Genomic DNA, 11,021 nt, shown 5'->3' with positions numbered 1-11,021 from the left:
ATATTAATATACCAGGTTATCTCAGAGGTGCTTTCTCTCTTTTGCTTTTTTATTATCTTTTTTACAATGAACACGAATAACTTTTGTATCAGAGAAAAGTTACTTATTAAAAAGTTACCTTAGTGATAGATATATACAAACTGCTTCTCAGCTAGCTTTCCAACATTAGCACACACAGAGAAAAAAGGAACTTGTAGTTCTTTTGCTCAAAAACTGCTTTATTTTCCTAAAAAAAAACACAAAAAAACCTCTCTCAATCCCCTTATTAATACCCCTTGAAAATTAGAGGAGTTATGTCAGTAATTTTTTAAACATTTTATTTTTTTAAAGATTGATTTAAGAGAGCAGGAGAGAGCAGGGGGCAGGTCAGGGGGGAGAGGAAGAGACAGAACCTCAAGCCGACTCCCCGCTGAGCACGGAGTCTGATGGGGGCGGGCTTGATCTCAGGAACCTGACAGGAGGAAGGGGTCAGGGCTCGCTCTCAGGACCCTGAGATCATGACCTGAGCCCAGACAAGAATGGGACGCTCAACCGACTGAGCCACCCAGGTGGCTCAGTAACTTAAATACAGATCCCTGCATCAGAATCACCTGGGGGTTGTTTATTCGAAAGACAGAATGTTGGACCCCAACTCAAATAAATAAAAATGTTTGGTAATGGGGCCCAGGAGTCTGCATTTTTATCAGGCATCGCAAGTGATTCTGATGCACAATTAACTTTGAGACTCACCCTTCTGACTGTAGGTTTCCGCATGTATATTTATCTTATAATGATCAAAGCATCTTCTAGATTACTTTTTCGTCTTCAGTGTTTTTGATAAACGTTTGCTGCGTAACATGTATTTCATCGTAACAGGAACGCTTGGAAGGTTGGGTCCGGGAAGGGGGACAAGCAGTAGGTCTGAGAGCTCAGTGATCCTCACAGCTTCTGTCAGAAGCCTACACCAAACTCGAGTTTCCTAAATAAAACTGACTTTCTTTTTTTCATTTCTCTCTTTGCCAGAAAAATCGGTTATCTTAAGAAATCAGTAAATCAGCATCTTGTGTTCTGAGCGGCTCATTCTTTGGAAAAAAGTTACTGTGTCAGGAATTCACACAATTAGTGTGTTTATTTTGAACACATGCCACGTGCTAAAGGTACGGTGCAGCCATATCCTTGGCTTCCTGTTGATTGAAGTAATTTGCAGCAAGATGGTGCTAAGCACAGACTCGGAGACACACCATCTTGCTGAACTGGCCTTGGAAACTGGCTCTCAAATGTAGCATGCACAGAATCACCTGGAGGGCTTGTTAGAACAGATTTCTGGGCCCGCTGCCAGACTGCTAATTCGGTAAGTGTGGGGCTAGGCCTGTGACTATGCATTTCCAATAAGGGCCCAGGCACTGCTGATGCTGCTTCAGGAACCACGGGCCTAAAAGAAACATCTCAGTGACCAGGGTTCCGGTCACATGTACAACCTGTTTGGTCTGCAACTCAAAATTGATTCGGGCCTCCTTCAACTGTGATTAGAAGCTGCAAAGAGAGGGCTGTCCTCCTTCTAACTGAGTGGTGGGCCCCATTTTTCTTTCTTTTTGACACTTAGCTCCGCTTTGATGAAACGAAACAGTTTGGCACTTTTTTTTTCCTTTCTAGACTCCAGGCTAAATGAAGTACTAGCGCTGTTTCTTGTTAAGGCTTCACGTGAATTAAGGCAAGGCTGGCAAAATGTAGCATACAGACCAGTGTGGCATCTCCTCTGCAAAGCATGCTGTTGACACCATTCCCAGAGCAGGTCTGTCCTCGGCCAACCAGACAGACGAAGCCCCGTCCCGCCTGCACAGGTTCCTTTGCAGTGTCTGTCTGCTCACACCAAGCCCTTAGCCCCCACTCCCAGGTGGACTACATCTAAGCTTTCACAGGTTTCTTTTAAGGTCATTTGCATTGAATACTAACTCTTAAAGCCTTCAGAGATTTAAGGCATGACCTGTAAGGACAAAGGGTAATGTGTTGGAAGAAGTATCTGTTCGTCTCTTGGCCCAACACCCATAAGGTTAGTCTGGGGATCCTAGGCTTGGTATGGAGCTGTGCGTATGATCTTTGTCGATTCTCCTTGTAAGCAAGTTTTAGAACTTCTTGGAATAGATGTCCTGAGCTTCCAGCCACTGTCTGGCATATCCTGGAGTCTTGACTGGGTGTCAGGAACAAACTCTCTAGTCCCTAACCTTTGAAGGCTTGCAGGCAGAGGGCTTTGGGCGGAAAAACCTACCCCACTTCCTCTAGGGGACATCAGTTCAAGGTTGTACTTTCCAGTTGACTCGGAAATTTCTCAGGGGTCAGGAGAGCACTGAGACTTGACCTGGAGAGGAAAGGACCTTTAGGGTTCAGTGGGACAGACTCCTCCTTTTTCCTCCTGCCTATAGCTGACTTACACTCCATCTTTTAGTCCTGAGGTATACTCCTAAGGTGGACCTAGAGACAGTAGCGTCCCTGAAATACTGTAAGGCAGTGGCTTAAGGATGCGATCTTTCTGGAAGGTAGTCTAGGAACTTAGCTCAAACCTGCACTTGTCACATCACACACACACACACACACACTCTCAATCTCTCTCTCTCTCTCTCTTTTCCTGTTCTTGTCATTAACCAGCCTGGCCTACATGTTGTTCCAGGCCTATTTCTGCCCCAGGGTGCAGGCTTGTTTTCCCCCTCCTGGGCCTGGGTTCTTCCTTTTCTTCTAAATCTGTGCAGAAGTCTCCCTGCGAGAGGCCTTCTCTGCGGTGGTCTCCTGGAAGCCCCCCCTCCCCTCCTTAGGCTACTTTTTTCTTCCCTTTTTTTTTTTTTATCATCACCTGAAATTTTATCGTTTATGTGTTTCTTGATTTATTTGTCTCTCCCCGGCACTAAGATGAGTGGATACAGGGACTTTTTTTTCTTATTCACTGCTGTCTCCAACGCGTAGATCATTGCCTGACAAATTGTAATTACGTAATAAGTATTTGTTGCATGAATAAGTGAAAGCGGCAAGCACATTGCTATAGCTTGGAGTGGTGTGTTACTGAGGTGGCCTTGGAGCCTGGTGGTGATCGGGACAGGGCTACACACTTTCTGCCCCTAGAGGCACCCCTTCTTGGTGCCTAGTGCCAGTGGAATGTGGTTGCTCCCAGCGGCCCTTGAACAGCAGCACGAGGCTGAAGTAAAGTTGAAGAGTGCCTCATTTGGCACTTTTGAAGGGAATTTGACTGTTTGGGCTCTAGTGGAGTCATTGAAATGTCGGGTTTTCTGTGAACACCAAACTTGAGACCAGCCTTGGTCTTGGGTTGGCAAGCCCTTGCGTCATCTGATTGAACTGTAAGCTGGAAGCAGCACACTCCCTCATTTAGCGCTGTGAGAAGTCATTGCAGGGGCATTCAGCAAGGCCTAGCAGTATTGTCTGTTTGTCCTCTAATGCCAGCGGTGGGCTGAGGGCACTGGTAAGGTGAGACAGCAGGTAAGGAAGACGGTGCCCCAGCAGCTTGCAGCCCTTCCAAAGGGTAGATAGTCAGCTCCGGTGCTTTCAACAGCAGATTGATGTTAATCAGGGGATTTTTTTGGTCTCAGCATTGTCAACATTTACAGTCACTCTACACATTGGATTTGCATCTGAAAAGACGAACTATAATCAACATTTAAGGGATAACACTCATATTTGCATATGATTGAGCAGACATGTTAAGTAATTTTAGCCTGGCTGTTGCTAGGAAACCAATTAATAATGCTCTACATTTCATTAAAAACTGGGTTCTATCTTTGCTTTCATTTAACTTCACAATTCAGCTGCTTGTGCTGCAGTTTTTTCTTTCTCCGTAAATTGTGACAGATAAATTATCGTTTTACTAAATTTATTTCTGTGATTACAGTTGTTAGTCATATCTGTCAATACAACTTCAAAGCTTTTTTTTTTTTTAATACGGGTTGGGGGGGAACTGAATTTTAACTGTAATCACTTTTTCCTTTATAAGACGATGGGGACTTAAATCATATTTTCATGCAGGCCTCACAAATTGTGGGTTAACAACAACAACAAAAATTACAGCAATCGTCCCTGTTTCCTAATTGCACCTTCGCGGTGTGGTGACTAATAATGAGAATATTAGTCACTATTCAGAAAGTGACAGACAGCTGATGAAGCATTCAGCTGCATTTTGTTTCTTTTGTTTTTGCATGGTTTGTGGGCTAGACCAGGTTCTGTCCTTTATGCAGTGAAATTAAAATTTTCATGACTTTATTTTACATTACAGACTCCTGCTATTATGAGGAGAAAATACATTTTTAGGTACTATAAGTGCCTCTTTGAACCAATCAACTGGGCAGGTTTATTTAAATTGTAATGACATTTTGCAGTTTAGCATTTTATAGTATTGATCTGGTCAAAATGCTCATTAAAAAGCAAAATTAGTGCCTATTCACATCTGTTTCACAGTGTGTCAGTCGCTTTCTTTGGGTGATGCATACAAATGCATCTGGTTCTTCAGCTTAGCTGAAATGGTGATCTTGCCCATTTTCTAAGGGCCAAATAAAGTAAATTAGGATCCACTTTCCTATTTTATACTCCACTTTGGTCTTCGGGATCTGAAGGTCTAGTGCAACAGAGGGTATGGAATTTGGAAGCAGATAGCCCTGAAGTCAAAATATAGCTCAGTCTCCTGCGACTCTGCCTCAGTGTCCTCGTTTGTCAGATAAAGAAGCACAGCAGCAGCAGGGAGCTGCCGACACATGGGATTGCAAAGGGTGGGGTGGGAAGTGGATACTTGGCGAACCTTCCTTCCCTTTGTCTCAAGAACCGCTGGGGCACTGTATTGGTTAGCTAGGGCTGCTATAACAAAATGCCACAACCTGGTTGGCTTAAACAGCAGAAATGTATTTTCTTATGGTCCCCGAGGCTAGATGTACCAGATCAAGGTGTGGACAGGGTTGGTGTCCTCTAGGTCTCTCGCCTGGGCGTGCAGGTGGCTGCCTGCCCTCCCTTCTGTGTGTGCCTGTGTCCCAATCTTCTCTTCTGAGATAAGGTCGGAGTTTGGATTACAGCCTGCTCTAAGGGACTCTTTTAATGTAGTCACCTCTTTAAAGGCCCTGTCTCCAAATGTGATCACATTCTGAGTTACTGGGGGTTAGGACTTAAACATATGAATTTGTGGGGGGTTGGGGCACAATTCAGCCCATCACAGCCACTAACCAAGAAGCTGCACATGGCACGTGGCTGTCTTCAGTCTCTCGGTTTGGGTCCTCCTCAGTGGTCGACACAGCTGAGACATCGACTGAACAGGAGTCAGGAAGTGAGGTTCTTTGGTTATGACTTTTCTGGTTAGGTTAGAGTTGATCAGAAACACTCGATAATACTTAATGCCCCTACCCTTTTATTTCAACCTTTTTGGATATATTCTTTTTGTTTGTTTGTTTAACATAAGCTCTACACCCAATACGGGGCTTGAGCTCACAACCCTGAGTTCAAGAGTCACATGCTCCAGCAGCTGAGCCAGCCAGCCCCCCTATTTTTTAGATATATTCTAAGGACAGTTTCCGTGACCTTAGTATACATGAGGACCTTCAACCCTAGGACCTTAAGATCCTTATTTTTACCCTCCATTTTTGCTAAAGGTGGATATGCAAGGTGTAGGTGACAGGGCTAAATGTCCATTTAAAAAGGACATTGTAGAAAAGTATTTGGTTCTGGGGTGGCTGGCAGGGACCAGGTTTGGGGGCCAGTACACAAACGGGCAACTGGAATTCAGTGACCCAAGCACTGGAGAAAAGGTCCCTCATTCATTCAGCTAATACTCTGCATACTGTGTGCCACTGGGCTAGTCCCTGTGTTTACAGTGAGAAATGAAAATAGTCCTGGTCCCTGCTCTTATGGAGCTTACAGTCTAGTGAGGAGATAGATTTTAATCAAATAGTATCACAGTTCTAACAGTACAGCTCTGATAAGTGCAGGGAAGGAAAGGCCTGTGAGACTATAGGGGGTGAATAATAGATGGCTTGCCTGGGTCAGCTGAGATCTGAAGGCTGGGGAGGCTTACTTTGATAAAGGGAGGGGAGCAGTAGAGGCTGTGGTGCTGGGGTCAGTCATGAATTAGAATATGTGCAAGAACATTTCAGCACCACAGACTGCATATGCAAAGGCCCTGAGGCAGAAAGGGACTTAACATGGAAGGCAGAAAGTGAGAAAAGGGCAGTATAGCTAGAGGAGAAAATAAAGGAAGGTGTGGTGGGAGATGTAGCTGGGAAGTCTTCTAAGAAGACTGGAGGAGTTGGGAAAGGCTTCCTAGGGAAGGGACATCTGTATCTTTCACAGTATAAATATAGTTGAGTTCTTCTGGTAGAGAAGAGGGACAGAGGTGTTTTTAGACACAGGAGATCAGTAACTTGGTGTGTTCAGTATGGCTTGAATGTGGCTTGTATGAAGGAACCCCATCATTCCGGTTAATGGAAGTTTGTACTTCAGTGGGTTCAGGCTAACCAGGAGTTTACTAGATTTGCAATTTTGAGACGCATCTGCCTACATCTATGCAGGGACTCATTAAATAGCGAATGAAGGAATGAACGAATGAATGGATGAATGCTGTGTTATTGTGTGGTTGGTGGTGGTAGGCGGTTGACATATGCCAGGGTTGACATAACCTTAGAGGTAGTGATTCACTGGCATTTCATCTGCTCAGGTCTGTGGCTAATAAAAGGCTGGCTGCACTGACATGTCCGGCCCCCAGCCTGTCTCCTCCTCCTCTGTGAGACTTGGGAGGACCCCTTAAAGACTGATTGATCGCTGGCTCAGCATCACCCTAGTTGCCTGAATCAGTCCCAGCTTGAGGCAGGGGAGACCAGAAAGAGTTCCAGCCCATGGTCTGGGTCAGCGGTTATTGTTAGGCTGACCTGGGTCATGGTGGCCCTGTTTGGGTCAGTGAGGTTCAGATAATCACATAAGCTGAGCTGCAGAGCATGTTCTAGACATAGTGGGCAGTCCAGACTGGATGGAAGGCGGCCTGTCTGCAGGGGAGGAGTGGGAGGAAAAGCTGCAGCAGGAGAGAGGGGAGGGGGCGTGTGAGAGACAACTCTGGCAGCTCTGTCTCTGACAGAATGATGTCATGTGGTCTGGGTTCAGGCATGAATCTGTGTTTCTTTCCCCCAAAGAAGCTAAAATCAGAGAGATTTTGTAGTTTAGAGTATTTTTCTTTTTCTGCTTTTAACAATTCGTTTACTTAGAAACAGTCAAGGCTTCTTGCTAGCTGCTGTTAGGTAGGAAGTTTCTATATTTCAAAGGTTTTCATAAATGTAAGGAATATTCTTTGACCTTGAAAACCAGGATTTTCTTCCCACCAAACTATCCTTCCAGGTGCAGAGATAACTTGAGAGAGAACTATTGGTGGCTTCCAAGGTTATGGGATTCGGCTATACCAGAAGACCATGACATCGGGGGATTATTATAAATTGAGGGCACAGATTTACTTGTGAATAATGGAACAGCTGCCTAAAACAACATGTGAAGGGCAATTACCTCCAGTCTAATTTGATGAACGTGGGTTTCATAATCTGTGGCCAATTAAGTACTATCAGTCCTTCTGGGCCCCCCCCCCCCGAGAAACAGACAAACAAGAGCCAATCTTATCTATATTGACCACATGTATATGACTGCTTCTGTTAAATTTGACTTTTTTCAGCTCCAGCAAAGGACAAACTGGCCTTTCATTTGTAGGAGATTGAGGAAACATTACCGAGCACCACTGCCATTTCAGTAGGTAGGAGGAATGGGAGCAAAGGATCACACATGCCTCTTTGAATTCCGTATGAATAGTGTGGAGGGAATGACATGGTGATAGGGGATAGGAATGGGGCTCAGGCTAAAAATCCTGGCATTCCTACATCATGCTACATCTCATTGCTTTGTAGATGGCATCTGGACTCGACTAGCCCGTTCCAAATTGTACTTCTCACAGGGCTATGCTGATTTTGCACTTGTAGATACTTTTAGTTAAGGCTCCATTAACCTCTCCCTGTGTGTTCCTGCTGTTAGCAGCTCTCTCCCTCGGAGAGCTCTGGCTCCCAGCAGGGGCAGCTCCCTGGTCAGGGCACAAGGTCAAGCACTGATACGGCAGGAAGGCTAAAGGAAGCCCTGGATTTTGTGGGGGTGGAGAGGGAGAGCAGTCTAGAGTCTGGAAGACCTAGGGGCTGGGGTCTCCTTGTTTAGCATCACCGAGATCTCCAGGTGTCCTCAGGCAGCAGACAGTTGGAAAGGGGGCAGCCGTGTAGAACTCGGCAGACCCATCAGGGTGAGATGAGCTAGGCATCAGCGGGGCAGCAGTTCTCAGCAGATTGTCAGACAGCTTGGGAGCACATGCGTGGATCCTAGGAGGAAAGAACTGCATGCAGCTAGCAGTCCGGCCATCTTCCTCCTTCCCTAGGGACAAAGAAAAGGATGCCTGTCAGTCTGCAATTAATATTTATTCACTTTTTTTTAAGCACTTGATACTGTGACTTAACCTCCCTATGCCTCAACTTTCTCAAGCAGCAAGATGGGTTTGATGAACTGGGATCAGACATTGCCTTTGGTGGTAATGTTCTGTGATTATGGAATCCTGCCAGGAATTGGGAAGAAGACAAGTATCTGGTCTTCAGAGACCTCTGTTCTAATTAGGGAGTTTCATGAAACCCATGAAAAGAAAACAGCCCCTGCCCAGAACCACTGTACAAGTTACAGGTGTCAGGAGAAGGACTGATGGTCCCTGCTGTGGGCATCGCTGCCCAAGGAAGTCTTTAGCTAAGCTGGAGGGTTTCAGTGGAGTATTTATTTCACAGTGGGCAGGGGTCATAGGGCAAGGAAAGAAGAAGGCTTTCAGAGCAGAAAGGTGAGAGGAGGACAGAGTGGGACTTAGGGAAAAAGCTGCATCTGTCTTGCTCACTACTGGATCCAATAGGTTTTTTAGGGTATCCTTGAATATATAATTATACCCGAATATAACTTCTGGTATAGATTTATTTATAGATAATGTTTATAATTATCTAGGAGACTAGTGGGGCGAAGGGCTGGAAAAAATAGGTTAAGATTAAATAGGAGCTTTGTCTGTTCAATCTGTTACGTCCCAAATGCCTAGAATAGTGCCTGGCCAAAAGGGGGACTCAGTTGTTGAATGAATGAAACAATTGGTGACATGGTTTCAGCCTGTCGTGGAAGTCATGGGGAACATGGAAGGTTTTGGTACCATTTAGAAAAGGTATATGGCAATTGTTTATAGAATCGTTTGTAAATGGGGGAGTGAGGAAAGAAGGAAATCAGTTAGGAGTGTATGAAGTGGGCACAGGGTCCTGGTGATGAGGACAGTCTGAAGTTGGAAACAACTGTGATAAAGGCTCGGTGGGTGGCTGTGGTAGGGTGTGGAGAGTCAGGAAATGCCTAAGGTCTAAGGTGGTGTGAAGGAGTCCACATAAACTGGAAAATAATAATATTGTTGATATAGATGGGAAAAGATAGAGTTCTGTCGGAGGGGAGGGGCAGTGGGCATTCATGGTTAGTTTTAGGTACTTAGGTATGATGTGGGGGTAAATCGCCTTCATGAGGCATTCGCAGATTTAAAAAAAAGGTCGAAATTCAAGAGCGCGTCATCCCGGGGCCGGAATTGAGGTATTTGAGTCTTTCTCATGAGTCTGCAGGCTGACATGGGAAGCAGCAGCTTGAGGGGAGGAGGGATGTTAGGGAGATGGGCATGCCACCCCAGCAGTAGCATGAATACAGTCACGTGGCTGTTGGCTTCCACTTCAGCTCTGTTTCTTTTGGTATCATCACAGAGGAGGGGGCGCCTGGGTGGCACAGTAGGCTAAGCGCCCTACTCATGGTTTTAGCTCAGGTCGTGATCTCAAGGTTTTGTGCGATCGAGCACCGCATCAGGCTCTGTGCTCAGCGCAGAGTCCGCTTGAGATTCTCTTTCCATCTCCTCCTAACACCCCCACCTGCTCGCTCTCTTTCTCTCTCAAATAAATAAATCTTGAATGAAAGAAAGAAAGAAGGAAAGAAAGGAAAGAAAGAAAAGAAAGAGAAAGAAGAAAAGAAGGAAGGAAGAAAGAAAGAAAAAGAAAGAAACAAACAAACAAACATCACAGAGGTCTCAGAAGCTATGCTTCGTTCCTGTCTGTGGGAGCTTTTACTCCATAGGACCCTCCCAACCCACTTCCCCAGCATTTCCGTTATTTCCCACGTAGGACCGTTTTGTCGCTGTCGTTATTTTCCTGGTACTATTAGCCCCTATGTAAGATTTTATAATTCATGTCTAGTACATGAGCATCCCCTGTAGGAACTGACCCCCTTGCTGTTTTTGAAGGATATGCTGCCTATCACTGTGTGTGTGTGTGTGTGTGTGTGTGTGTGTGTTAACTCTCTTGTGATAACTAATTTTACAACCTCCAGTGGCAGGGAAATACGTGCAGCGTGCATTGATTGGATACAACTTGAAGGCTGCTGATGTACAGGAGAGGAATTAATATTAGAAGAGCATTTACCATAAAATACTATACCTTTCTCATTTTTACCTTAAAAATTCCAATTTACTGGAAACTTTTGAATAGAAATAATTGGGAAGGTTAAGCCCCTGTTAAAGAATATTATTTCTCATGTTCGTTTCAGCAGCATATATACTGAAATTGAAGCATTACAGAGATTACCTGGCCCTGTGCAAGGATGACATGCAAATTTGTGAAGTGTTCCATATTTCCATTTTTTTAAAAGATTTTATTTATTCATTTGACAGAGGGAGAGCACAAGCAGGGGGAGCAGCAAGCAGAAGGAGAGGGAGCTCGATCCCAGATGTGGGGCTTGATCCCAGGACCCCGGGATCATGACCAAAGCTGAAGGCAGACACTTAACCGACTGATGCCCCCAGGCACCCCTATTTTTATTTACCTTTATGAAAATGGAAAAAAAAAAACACTTTCTCTCTTTCAGCTGAGGTGGACCAAGTATTTTCTGAACTGCTTTTCTGGTTTTTTTTTTCCTCCTTTATTTTTTCATAAATCTTTTGAATGTCA

The 11,021-nt window shown here is 44.9% G+C and overlaps 1 non-coding gene across 1 annotated transcript; it reads left to right on the top strand.

The window, feature by feature from the left end:
* The first annotated feature begins 10,607 nt into the window (after positions 1-10,607).
* On the top strand, positions 10,608-10,709 carry LOC117795510. Its single transcript, XR_004619566.1, has one exon. It is a non-coding gene; the product is annotated as a U6 spliceosomal RNA (small nuclear RNA).
* The last annotated feature ends 312 nt before the right edge of the window (positions 10,710-11,021 follow it).

This window comes from Ailuropoda melanoleuca, chromosome 1 (assembly GCF_002007445.2).
Source record: "Ailuropoda melanoleuca isolate Jingjing chromosome 1, ASM200744v2, whole genome shotgun sequence".
Taxonomy (NCBI): Eukaryota; Metazoa; Chordata; class Mammalia; order Carnivora; family Ursidae; genus Ailuropoda; species Ailuropoda melanoleuca.
The sequence above is the reverse complement of the archived record's forward strand: the minus strand, read 5'-3'. Positions and strand labels throughout refer to the sequence as shown.